The sequence below is a fragment of the Nothoprocta perdicaria genome, unplaced genomic scaffold (genome assembly GCF_003342845.1).
Source record: "Nothoprocta perdicaria isolate Ctin4 unplaced genomic scaffold, notPer1 scaffold_257, whole genome shotgun sequence".
Taxonomy (NCBI): domain Eukaryota; kingdom Metazoa; phylum Chordata; class Aves; order Tinamiformes; family Tinamidae; genus Nothoprocta; species Nothoprocta perdicaria.
Window position 1 is genome coordinate 930,048 of NW_020455485.1, and position 13,516 is coordinate 943,563.

General features: G+C 38.3%; 1 protein-coding gene across 1 annotated transcript in view; it reads left to right on the forward strand.

Annotated features, from left to right (window-relative positions):
- LOC112948206 (ecto-NOX disulfide-thiol exchanger 1) overlaps window positions 1-13,516 on the forward strand; it is a gene marked incomplete at its 3' end in the record, with an annotated part of 257,294 nt that overhangs the window by 220,159 nt on the left and 23,619 nt on the right. The gene's annotated exons all lie outside the window — the stretch shown is intronic.

Sequence of the window (13,516 nt, forward strand, 5' to 3'; positions counted from 1 at the left end):
GTGAGACAAGAGGACAATTAGGATATATATTTAGGCTAGGTTTAGGACTGAACAATCCATAGGGATATAATCACAGCATATCACGCCACCTCCACAGTAGAAAGAATATGCTATTCCACTGCTGGCAGCAGGACTGCTTGGCTGGTACAATGCCAGTGTTAATTTGGCAGATAAACTGTCTTAAATATTTAGTGCTGGCAGCTATTTCCTTAGTACAGAAGCATCATCAATAAAGTGACCCTAATGGGGTTCCCTCATAAAACAATAATCAGGGTGTACCTGCCTTGAGGTAATCTTGAAAAGAAGGAAAAAGGTGAGGAGAGGAGAGGAGAGGAGAGGAGAGGAGAGGAGAGGAGAGGAGAGGAGAGGAGAGGAGAGGAGAGGAGAGGAGAGGAGAGGAGAGGAGAGGAGAGGAGAGGAGAGGAGAGGAGAGGAGAGGAGAGCTGCAAGGTTTAAATATGTCCCTGCAACACCTCTGAGTCCATCTCCTTTGTCTAATTGACATGGAAGAAAGACCTCATGCTGCTCAAGAAAGAGTCATCGAAACTCTCATAAAGATGGAGTCTGGAGTGAACTCTAGTACTCAAGTTAAAAATAAAAAGCAAGACAGTTCACCAATTGAGAGGTTCATGTGGTTGTCATTGTAACTTCTGAATCACATTCCTAAGCTTTACACAAAAAAAAAATCCTAAACTCCTTCCTGCAGTAATATTCTTGTACCTCAAGGATCTTCATTCAGAGTTGGGGCTAAAGCTTGGATGGACTTGCTGAAGCTTTCTGGGTTAGGAAATTATCCCCTGTGAAGCATTCTGCATAGATGGTGGAGAACTGAGACCCTCAGAAAAACTCTTCAGGTCTGGTGCAGCTGTGCTTCTAATTTTGATGACTTTCAGTTTAGATTCCTGAACTTAGGAAGAAAGAATCTGGTCCAAAGCAACTTGATTTTTGAGGACATATATTCAGTGAGAGAAATTTAAAGATCCACAGTATCTTTAAATATCCCCGGTAATTTGCCTAGGCAATGTCATCCTCCATCTCAGCAACTAAAAGGCAGAGATGCAAGCACCACACATAGCTATGCTGTTCAATTCACACCAGGACCTCTGTGTTTTCATGTGCAACAGCCAGCTCTGGTATTCAGAAATGCCTTCTTTAGCTGCATTAAAAAATCCCCCATTGTCAGCAGGCTGAACCTTAGTTAAATCTGTCTAAATTAGCCTGTTTGTCACCAACTGTTGTGGAACATCTGTCACTTGGAAATCCCTGCAGTTTCAGGTGGAAACTTGCAGTTTGGCTGTATGGTTGTTTCCGTAATGTGCTGAGTGTTGAACTTTCAAGAACAGAAATGGCTCTGGCTTCAAAGCGTAAGTGTCAGAGTGACACATCCATGGCAGTGGCCAGGAAGGAGAGGATATCTGGCAGATCTGGCCTGTGAGAACTAGGTTGGTGAAAAGGTAGGCTCATGGAAGCATTAAACTCTGTGAATTCCATAAGAGCAAATTTTATGAGCACTCCAGATGCTCCACATTGGTTATTTTATCAACATCATAAGCATTGCCCATTATTAGCATTAATGTAACTTATTAAAATTCTCTGCAAACTTGCCATGAACAGATGGATGGTGCTTTGCTCTGCATGTGTATACGACTAAGATTACTATACATGGACACTGTGAAGTGAACTTTCACTTTTCAAGATTCTTCTTGTATTTGAGTTGATTTGAGGGATGTTTTTTCATGCTTCTCTCTCCATTGGTTTCAAAAACACTGACATAGCTGATTGTAACACATAGTTTGCTTTATGAAGATGAATCTGATGATACTTAATGTCAAAAATAGGTGTGTGGTCTATTAAGTTCTGTAGAATGATAAAAGAATTCTTCTGCTCTTCTGCAGCAAGTTTTCAAAAGTCCAGTGTAATGCTGCACCTGTGTGGTCATTTGACATAAATATTCCAGGATTTTTGAAACTGTGGATTCTTCTGTCATGACCTAGGTGTCCAAAATTTAGATGGCCCACTTTCAGCTGATAATTCTAGGTTTTCTTTACAATCAGCAGAGAAAAAAAAAATCATCTTCAGGGGATGAATCATCACACTCACATCCTCCAGTGAGATGAAACCTCTGCTGTTGTTAGAGAACTTTGCTGGTGCCTAATTTTGAAACAGACATTTAGTTTTTGTATGATTGGTTTGGAGCAGATTAATCTTACATATCACGTGAAGTCTTTCCATATGCAGAAGGACACATTGAGAGGGAAGAATCTGGAATTAGTTAAAAATGCTAGCATTGTATCAAACAGTGAGAATTATGGTTAGTGAAGAAGAAATACCTTAAGAAAATGGGCTTAAAGTGCACTCACCTGGAACACATACACTGTGTATGTGGGTCTCAGTATAAAATGCTTTCTTATTAATGAGGATTAGTGTGGCCAGAACATTTCAGCTTATGGCCTAGCCACTAAGGAAATACAGGTATCGAAATCCCTGCTACAAATTTCTGCCTGTAGGTATTTAGAAGATTACCAAGAGGATTACCCCTAAAAATTTGGGTCAAGTGTTCAGTACGTGAATTAATTACCTGACCAAGATACTAGTGCCAGTTTAATCAGCAAAATAAAGTGTATTACAGCTGTCACACCACCAATTTACAGCCCCTGATTTAAGTTCTACAGGGAACCTGAGCCTTGTTATGTTGCTTCGTCAGTTATTTAAAGGATAAAGAGAGAAAAACGTCAATTTCCTTCTTTTTATTAACTTATGTAGCTTCCCTAGATGTGAATCAGTGTTTGAAATGCGGATAGCTTTCCTGGATTTCTGATAGTTCTGCCTTTGCAGTTTGATTTCCTAAGTTGTTCTGCTTTGCTTCCATGGCAGTTATATGTCACTTTGCTCCCTGACTTTCCACACATCTCTTTTTTTTTCCCCTCCAAAATATTTTTCAGCCTAAGGCTGAAGCCCAATGCTTACTGACATTGATCATCATGTTTTAAAAAACGAAGACCCTAGAGATATGCATGTTGGGTTGTTTTTCACGTTACACCCAAGTTGCAATTCTCTCCTCTGACATCTCCTTTTCACACTGTATATTTCATCTACCTGTTACTCAAGTTTTGAACTATTTAGGGCAATTGACAACACTTTCCAAAGTGCCTATAGGTGACTGAAGAGCCAAAATCCCAGAATTCTGATTCAGAAATGAATTAGTTACCTGAAGGGGATGGAAGTGCCCTGAAATGTTGTATCCAGTCAGTGTAATTAACAGAAGTACCCCACAATTAGGTACTTAGCAACTAATGGCACTCACCTATTTGACTATTTTTGTCAATCTTCATAATGGATGAATCTGCAAGAGATTCAGGTGTCAATGCCGCGTGAGATGAATCAATCTTTCTTATTCCTGTCAGGGAATAGAGGGAGAGTAGTTTTTGTCCAGTAGCCGAGTGGTTAGATTTCTTTCTTGACACATACTAGCCTTTGTTTTCACTTCTTCAGCCTCTAAAGAACCTCAGTGGTTAGTGGTCAGGACAGTCTTTTGGACAGTCTTTTGGAAAGATGAACTTGAATGTTTGAATATGCTTGAATACCCTGAATGCCAGGAAAGGAAGTGAACCTAAACTTTCCCCCTCCCCAAGACTACTCTAAATAGTGAGGGCTGATGATCTGAAAGGTAAGGTTTGCTTCCCTTAGTGCATTTAATTTAGCAAGTTCCCAAGTAGACTCCTGCCTCCCAGAGCATCATACTTCAATAACTACATTTATAGCACATCTTCAAACAGGGGATGTGCATGTGTACTCTAATTAAATTTATATGCATAAGGCCTTTTTGCATTACCATGTGTGAAACTCTTCCCCTGTATTTAGTAGGAAACCTGAGCTTCTAACTCACCATAGTTGATTATGGACAATCACTGGGACCGTTCAACTTTTACTCAAGGCCTGAGTGCCAAAATACTAGTCCAAAGATATGGATAGACTAATGATTCATCCTACAGGGTAATCTGGAATATGAAACTACAGAGTAAGATTCTCCACTGTAACTAATCATGGATCTTTCCTTACCTCCTGGTGGACATGAGGTTGCTCAAAAGGGATAATATCAACACTTCAGTAGTGGCTTGTACACTAATTTGAATCAGGAGGATGTGGTATACTACAGGTTCTCATCCTACTTTGGCAAGTGATAATTACATCACTGGGTTTCAGTGAGAAATTTTTGAAAATAGGGCATAGACTCACTTTCATATGTTTGAAATTTGTGACCCTAGATTTTATTTGCAATGACTAAGTGCCAAGCCCACTGTTGGCATTAAGCAAACAACAATCCAGCACAGCACTCCCCAAACTCAAACTGGGCCAGTGTACACCAGTAGGCTACCATGGTATTTCCAGGGAAGAGCACAGACAGGCTGCATACCAAAACTTTTCTTGGTGTTTCAGATACTAAGTATCATGACATCAACACAAAAAGGAAAACCAAGGGATTATAACACTTAATATACTTTACCAATGATAGCATGTAATCCTCACTGGAACTGCTGGAATATTTGTACTGAAAATAGGTTTTGTCACTAGCTAGAAACAGAATACTGGCTAGTGAAAGTGACATGAAGCTTCACTAGCTAGTGAAGAAAAGCAGAATCTTTTTCTTGGCACACATCTATTCACAAGTAGGGAATGAAGTTTGGGCTGCTTAGGTATTTTTAAAATACAGGGACCCGTAGCTGTTGGTAAGAGTGAGTCCCTTTCAAAGACATTAGACTTAGCACTGAGAGAGCATCTGCGTAAATTGCTGCTCTTTCCTAGAGCCTCTGAGAGGATCAGGCAAAATATATTAATTTTCATTTTATCACTAATATATCATTGTCACAGAAACCATGATGGTGGCCAAGGAAAATCTATATCACATGAGTGGTATCCCAGCTTTGCATGTCATCAGAGCAACACACCGTGGTTCTCTGACTCTCACAGCTCCTGTATACATGCATTCCTCCTCTACGGATTTATTGGGAGGGAAGAGGGAAACAGGGAAAGAAGCGTGGGCTACTGGCATTTTGGGCACAATCTAAAGCAATGACATGGCATTGTCACATAGAATTTTATGACAACTCTATACATCAATGCCTGTGAAAATAATTTAAAGAGCTGAACTACATGGTCCAGATTCAGAAGAGATCTAATTATCTTGTAGAGGTTCTTCCCCTCTTTCTAATGAGAAAAACTAATTTTCACTTCATGGTTCAATATACAGGGTTACTTCCTGTCAGTAAATTATTTGCTTCCTTATGTTCTTATATAGCATATACAGAAGAACACTGAAGTAAAAACACAAAGATAAACTTATGGTTGAGAAATCCTGAAACCAAAGATTCCTTGAGCTGGGAGATTATACAAGAGAAAATTGAATATCTCTTTAGCTTGTTGTTTTAACATCCTTAACTCTTTTATTCCCCATTTGTGACACAGAATGTGGGGCTAAATAGACCTTTAGTCTCACTGAGTATGACCATTTTTAAAGAAGAACAAAGGTTTTGGAGGGAAGTTTCTTTCCCCCCCCCCCCCCCCCCTTGAAAGGTCAAGATTGAATTTTCCTTCTTTTTGGTGGTCTTCAATAGCACATTACACTACTCTGACTTTTTATCAAATGGCTGTGAGATATCCAGTATAAGTTCCCCTCCCTTTAATAATTCTGAAGCTCAACACACTCTAAACAATTTGAACAAAACTCCTTTCTCTTCTGGATAGTTCGTTTTCACTTTCTGGCCACCCTGGTTACAGTTTAATCTGTTTTAACATTATCTGTGTCTTCATAGATCAAATCCAAATTTTTAATATAATAAACTCCCTTCTTGAGCTTTCTTCAAGAAGGCTCTTTTGTTTCTCTTATTATAGGTTCATTTTGGAAGCTACCCTGTACTTTACTCTGCTACTGTACAGAAGATGAAATTTACATGGATATGATGGTGATTACTAAAATCACTTAGCAAGTTTGCTTTAAATTTCCTCCTGCCATCCTTTTGCTTCCACTTTTTGCTATGTTTTCCAAGTTCTAAAAATTCAGTTTCACTATAGATATTGTAGGCACACTCACTAAAATTCCCTTAGCAGTCAGACTTTTCTGTATGCATTCACACTTTATGAGTATTCTTTCAATTGCTGTGCATTAATAACAACTTTTAAAGGGATTTTACTGCTCTTAATTGTCCGGTCTTACAGTCTTTCTTTCATTTGCCAGGGACTAATTCAAAAATAGGAGCTTTCTATATGTGCTATTTTTAGACCATCATTAAACTCTTTGTGAAAGACATTGAGTCATACAATGTGTTTTTACAGTACTGGCCAGATCTCAGTTGGTGTTATAGAATGCCACTGTAATACAAATAAAAACATTAATAATTCATGTCATTATTTCCGACTATTGCTTTCTACCTTGATGTATTTGTAAAGATGATAATAAAAAAACCCTCTACAATCCATCCAGTCCATTTTGATTAGCTCATTTAGTCACCATGCTGTTTGCTTGCTTCTTTACTGATAATTTATCCAGTAAAGCTCAGCTGGATATCTCCATCCTTGTTCAGTTATCCAGACATTTTCTGTCTCATGTACACATGTTCTCGAAAGCATTTCTATCCAGGATGCTGTTGGGGTGGCAGAGAATATAGATTACAGATTCCATTTGTATTTTCCCTTGCATTCTTGTTATCTGTCCCCCTTTGTTGCAACCTGTAGCATTTCAGATAGCTTCTTCCTTTGCATTTCATCTTCTTTGAATTTCTTTGTTCTTTCTCTTGTTTGTAGCCTTCACTCCACCAAAAGGCAATGGGAGACTTGGTATTGATTTAAACACAGCCAGAATTTCAATGAAAGCCCTTGCCCTGTTATTTATTTTTTTTTCCTATGATGTGCATGGTTAAATATGCATGGTGTTTTACGGCAAAATAAAAGTGCTGCTTCCTAAGAGATTTCAGTTCAAGGCCCCATTTCAACATCTCATCCCACTTACCTGAATTCTGCAGGCTGTCCTGGGCGATGAACCAAAGTTCAAAGCAAAGAGGCACATGCTTGAATCACTGTGAAGTCTCTGCTCATTCTTAAGTTGCCTTACTGAGTAGGGATGGAAGCAAGGGCCTGATGCTTCATATAACTGGGTTCTAAGTATTGTATAAATATAAACCTTCAGGGATGAGAATAAGGCATTGGTACCAGGAAGGAAAAATGGAGACTTCACCCAAGACTTTTTTTCAATTGGTTGTGCACACATATCAAGTAACCTGCACATCCAGGCTGAATGTGACTCCAAATGAATGTTCACCCAGATGAATGAATAAGCCTTAAAAATATGAATATGGATAAACCTATGCAAATATGACTGGCTGAAGTGCTTATTCACTTCAGTAGGCACTACTCATATTATAGCTTCATGTCAAATCACCGTCTTTGTTCCAGATGATGTAGTTCATGATGATGACAAAGATGAGTGATGTTACAGCAGCCAGGGGGGAGTTTAAGATAAGGAGAGAGTGTTTGGGGAGGAAAGATGGAGGCACACAGCAAGAGGAGCAAAAATAAACGAGTAAGATGAAAATGGAGACAGTAAAGGAAGATTAGTCATTGTGTGCAGGGAAAGAAAAGGTATGACAACAAATGGAGAAGAAAATGCTCCCGTAAAAGATGTGTGAGACAAAGATGCTCTGGCTGTTTGGGCTTCCTCTTTCATCTGCCTGTTCCTGTTCTTTAGCATCTTGAGTAAAAAAAAAAAACCAAAACAAAACAAAACAAAAAAAAAACTATTCTAGAAACAAACAGACCTCCTGATCTTCTAGGAACACCGTTAACTGTGATATTCCTAGGCAATTGCTACTTTGAGTGAGTGCCTTCACTTCATGGGACCTGCCAGAGTTCAGTCTCATATATGATGTTTCTTCAGCTCAGGGCTCCCTTGGGGAATCTTTTGGGATAGGCATACATAAATAGTTGTTCCTATTCCTGCTATTTTTAAATGTGACAACTGCAAGAAGGTTCATCAAACCATAAATAACAATGATGGAGAAGAACACCTAATGAAGTGCAGTACATTGGAGACAGCATATAATCTAGTCAAGCTGATGCAGAAAGCAATGTTCATTTAATCTTTTTGGAGTTAGTTGGTTGCTTTTTTTTTTTTTTTTCAGCATAGAGTCTTTTATATGAAGTGGTGGCATTAATAGAGCAGGTTCTGGGCATTTGTACCTGCTCGACTGTATCGTGCTGGCCTGGTGTCAGGTTCCTGTTTGTTGAAGAATGACATGGAGGTGAAATGGTCTTGTTGAGTCCAAGTGATTTATCACACGGCACTGTGCCAGCACTTGCTGTTACACCAAGCTGTCAGTTTGTTGTAAATTAAACCACGTTTCACAACCTAAAAGATTTTTGAAGCTTATTTTGTAGATGGATTTTCCAGCAATCCCTTGCAGGGCAAACTGGACTCCATTTCATCAGAGTGCATTATTTTATTTCAGAGTGTAACAAGGAGTGTTCTTGAATTTCTAGAACTATTAATTATTGATATACATGCCTAGACAAGCAACTCTGAAGGTTTCAGTATAAATCATGAAAATGGAAGTATTTCAGTATCCTCATAGTGCTCCTTTCGCTCTTCCTCATTGGCTTTCTTAGTTGAAAAAATAAAACAGGAAAACAACAGCTGCTGGCATGGAGATTGGATCTGTTTATGGAACAGAGTATTAGCGTTTGTGCTGCAGGAGAAGTATTTTTGTTTATGTCCTTCATGTATGAGAGAGATGCATAGAGCACTTTCAGTTACTCAGGCTCTCAATAACCCACACAAGCACATTTACTAGTACCCCTCGGAGTCATATTGGAAGAGGGAGAGGAACAAGGAGAACAAGATAAACAGAGGGAGATTTTATATTTCATCTAAATAGTAAGTGTGTAATCTATATCAGGATAGGCAGATAAATGTATTAATCTGCACTTACAGCTCCTTTTCTGTAGTGCCATTAAAAAAAAAAGAGAAAGTGGCATTAGAGAGGGTCTTGTTTCTGCAGAAATACAAGCGACAAGTTGGTGTTCAGAAGGCAAATAGGAGCAAAACAACAATCCAGCCAAGGGAGCACTGGGAGCTGGGACACTGCCATTAACATAGACACTGGTTCTCAAGCTCCTGGTCTCAAGCTCTGTAGGTCTAATCAAAGAGAAATGTAGAATTAATGCAATATAATCTAGGGAGAGGACGTTAGGCTTGTTTCTCATTCTTTCTAGTGTTCAGGTAAGTGACACAAGGTAGGTAGAACAGGAAAAACTTCCTTCTGTTAATCCTTGTAATGTCTGCCTGCAATGCTGAAACCCATCAGGAGGGGAGCAGAAAAGGTTTGTTTTGGTTTTTTTGCCTTTTACAAACCGAGTCAGCCAGTTTCTTCTGGTAGATGGGGCATTTTGCATAGCTATCAAGATGTGTCTCCATTATGCAAATACATAATGGCATTTACTTGCATACCCAACTAATGATCAGCAGTATATTTTAATTTAGGCCTCATACCTTGCATTATCTGCGCTCTACTCCAGGGTAATATTTTCAGCTCTTATCATTCCTCCTTCTGCCAGTCCAAGGTAGTTACATCTGTTTCTCTGTCTCTTGCATATGTACTGGGCAGCTGTAAATCTGTGAAAGGCAAATACTTTTCTGAAAGTAAACAATATCATAACCAAAAGGCTGATGTCTTGGCCCAATTTAATTTAAAAAATATGTTTCTTTCATGATTGTGCCATATCTCTATAATTTCTTCTGTTGTCACGTTGTAGCGTGTGTGCAATTTTAGTCTTTTTCTTAGTGCTAAGGTCTGTTCAATACATCACTAAATGTCTTTAAGGACTGTTGCCAGATATATTCTTTTCTTTTTCTTTTTTTTTTTTCCTTTTTTTTTTTTTTCCTATCAAAAACTGACCTGCAGACTCTAATCCATTCACTTACAGTATCTTGCTTTGACTACTGTAATTTCTTGATTTGCTGGGCATGGAGCCAAATCGATTGGCAGACTCCAGCTTAATCAGAATTCAGCAGCTAGGCTCCTGACCCAAGCCACACCAACTCTATATCCTCCTTTGCTGTGAATCTATAGCTGAAAAGCATGTTACACATTTACTGTAAGAGTTTCCTTTACACTGTAATTTTATGGGTGAAATTCATCTTTTCTCCTGCATGTTATCTGTCTCCCTCTTACTGATTTTTTTGAGCTAAATTGCCAGATAGACTACTCTTGCATTTTCAGTAATTTAATGCAAAGTCCTTTTCATCCCACATCCCTAATTGGTAGAATTTGGAATTACATTTTGTGTATGAGATCTGTTTATTTTATGAAGAACTCTCTTTGTACATTTGTACATTAGCACAATGAGGTTTTTCCCCCTTTTTTTTTTTGTATTTTGCATTATAAAACGTTTTGTTGCTGATATTCTTTTTTATCGCATAAAATAAGTTAAAAAACTTCATTTGTCCATGGGAGTGGAAGAAATAATTTCAGTCTTTGCTGAATCATGTAGTTAAAATAGTCTGTCTATATGAGAAGGAGGGTCAAAGACTCTCTCACTTCCTGTTAATCTGCAAATGAGTCTACACTTTTATTTCTTTTTTTCCTTTGCTCCTTCTTTTCCAAATACCTTATATTGCAAGTTTTCTTGCCCTGAAGATATTCTGGTTTTCCCTTTAATCTCATCTTTTGTGCAACTCATATGAGCACCCTTTAAGGGATTTTTGCTGCTGTTCCTAGTTTGTCTGGTTGTTTTACAGTTACACCTGATAACAATACTTAATCTGGTAGCATGCTTTATAGCAACAAAAACTGAGCTTTAAGCTTCTATCTATCATGTATACAGCTTGCACCTGTGATAAAGTATATTGTAGTTGCTCTGAAGTCATTAAACTTTAGCTGACGCTTGTACATCACTATAGGTTTAGTTTTTGATGTCTTAGTTATTTATAACTCTGGAAAAGCAATAAAATAATAATCCTTTATTAGAGATATTCCACGTAAACCACGATCTGCAGAATAAGTCGTTAGGAGATATGCAATCAATTACACTCTGTGAATTATATTGACATAGACCTTTCGAGAACAATGTGTTTTTTTAAAAACCAATTTAGCTTTACATATGGTCAATGAAAATTTGATATAGCAGAATACACCAGATGTTTGTCAATGAATATTTCATATTACTTAATAATACTACTTACCAGTCACAGTTGACAGCACAGTGCATCCTAAAGCTTGAGGTGTTTTAGAGAAATAGGTATGACCTATTATTTTGTTTTTGAAATTTCCTTTTTGGAGGTCAGAAAATAGTCTTAACGTCATATTTGCAACTAGACAGAAAGCATTTGTTTCACTCAAAGTCTGCAGAGATTACACCAAAATCTGTGTCTTCTCTTTGGTCAATCTTACCCTGACCTGGAGGAAAACAATTTAAATTGAGGAGTTTCCCAGGTGATATAAATTTCCATGTCTTTCCCTTAGGGATGATCTATCCCCATAGATAGAAGATAGAGGCTGTGTACTGCTGTTGTACAGTAAGTGCTGTTGCACTTACTGATCCTGAATCTGATCCTGAGCTCAGATTCATTATGTCCTGTCTACCAGTTAGCCAGAATACTGGCATTTATGTCAGGTTTAGTATTTCAAGTTAGCTGTGGAAGAACTGAGGAATCTTGAGTCAACATGAATTAACCTATGAACAAATCTGAGCTGACAGAATGAGTTTGCACCTGATAACACATGAATTCAGGGTTTTGGTGCAATGCAAGGAGACACAAAGCCACTTTCCTGTACTGTCAAATCATGGTCTGTACTATCAAATCATGGAGTGGAGAGACTCCCAGGTCTCTCTCTGTGGAGCTGCTTTCCGACAGGTTGACCCCTAATCTGTCCTAATGCCTGTCGTTATTCCTCCCCAGGTGCAGAACTCTGCACATGTCCTTGTTGAACCTCATGAGCTTCCTCTCTGCCCAACTCTCCAGCATGTCCAGGTCCCTCTGGATAGCAGCACAGTCCTCCGGAGTGTCGGCCACTCCACCAGCTTGGTATTGTCTGTAAACTTGCTCAGGGTGCCCTCAGTGCCCTCGTCTAGGTCACTGATGAACAAGCTGAACAGCACTGGGCCCAGTACTGACTTCTGGGGGACACCACTGGCCACAGGTCTCCAACTCAATCCACCTCATTGTCGACTCATCTACCTCTCACTTCCTGAGCCTCCCCACGAGGATGTTATGGGAGATGGTGTCAAAAGCTTTGCTGAAGTCAAAGCAGACAACATCCACTTCTCTCCTCTCATCCATGCAAGCAGTCATCCTGTAGTCATCCTATAGTCATCCTAACCGGAGGCTATCAGGTTTGTTAAACATGACTTCCCTTTGGTGTCCATGCTGAAAATTTTGACAGAACATTTGTTAGATTGAGGACTTGGCTTAGTTTAACATATAACGTTTTCACCACCATCACCAGGAAACAAACTGTCTACAGTAGGCACTAATACATGAGAAAATCAAAAGGGAAATTTGATGCAACTGTAGATTGCAGTTAGACAGTTAGTCCAGATAGAAAGGACAAGTGACAGGTATTAAATTTAATATGAATTATGATGGGCATTTGATTTTGTCTCTTCCTCTTCCCTTTTCTGTTATCCTTTGCAGTCCACTGGATAATATTTCTTAAAACTGATTGATTTTTAGCATCTATTACTAACAGCATCCTAACATCCTTAGTTTTTTATAAACCTCATAGTTAGGTAAGTATGAGTATGAGTTAGGTATGATATCCTTCTCCTACTCTTCATTTTGCCTAGTTATGCAGTTATGCAAGAAAACTCTTTGACATCTTCCTATCCTGTGATTCCATTGAAGAGAGTTTCTGACATGGTCAGATAATGACTTCTGATGAATTTTAGCACCTGTTCACAGAATGGAAATTAAACACTTTAAAGTTCAACTGTGTTTTTGTTTGTTTTTGTTTCTTCCAAAAATTCAGATGATCTTATTAACACCCAAAAATTCAGATGATCTTATTAGCACCCTTTAGTAGAAAATGGCAAACTGGCTGTTCTTTATATCTTTGTAAATCTTTTCTACTTGAACTTCCACTTCCAAACTAAAAACAGACTGTTAATTAAAGAAGACTTTCTGAGCACCTGGGTCACCAACACAATGATAGTAATTAAATTCTAGCCTCAGTTCCAATACACATAATAATAGAGTACTTTTGCATTTTCATTCTTTTCAAATTAATTGAATAAATATATACAGTGTAATTTAATCCTTGATATCCTCCCTTCACTCCAAGCAAGTGTTAATATGTGAAAATTATCACATCTCCTATTAAAACTTGAATGAGTCAGGAATGGGTCAGATCATTCCAGTAGACTTGAGAGAATTTTTTCTTTCTTTCTTTCTTTCTTTCTTTCTTTCTTTCTTTCTTTCTTTCTTTCTTTCTTTCTTTCTTTCTTTCTTTCTTTCTTTCTTTCTTTCTTT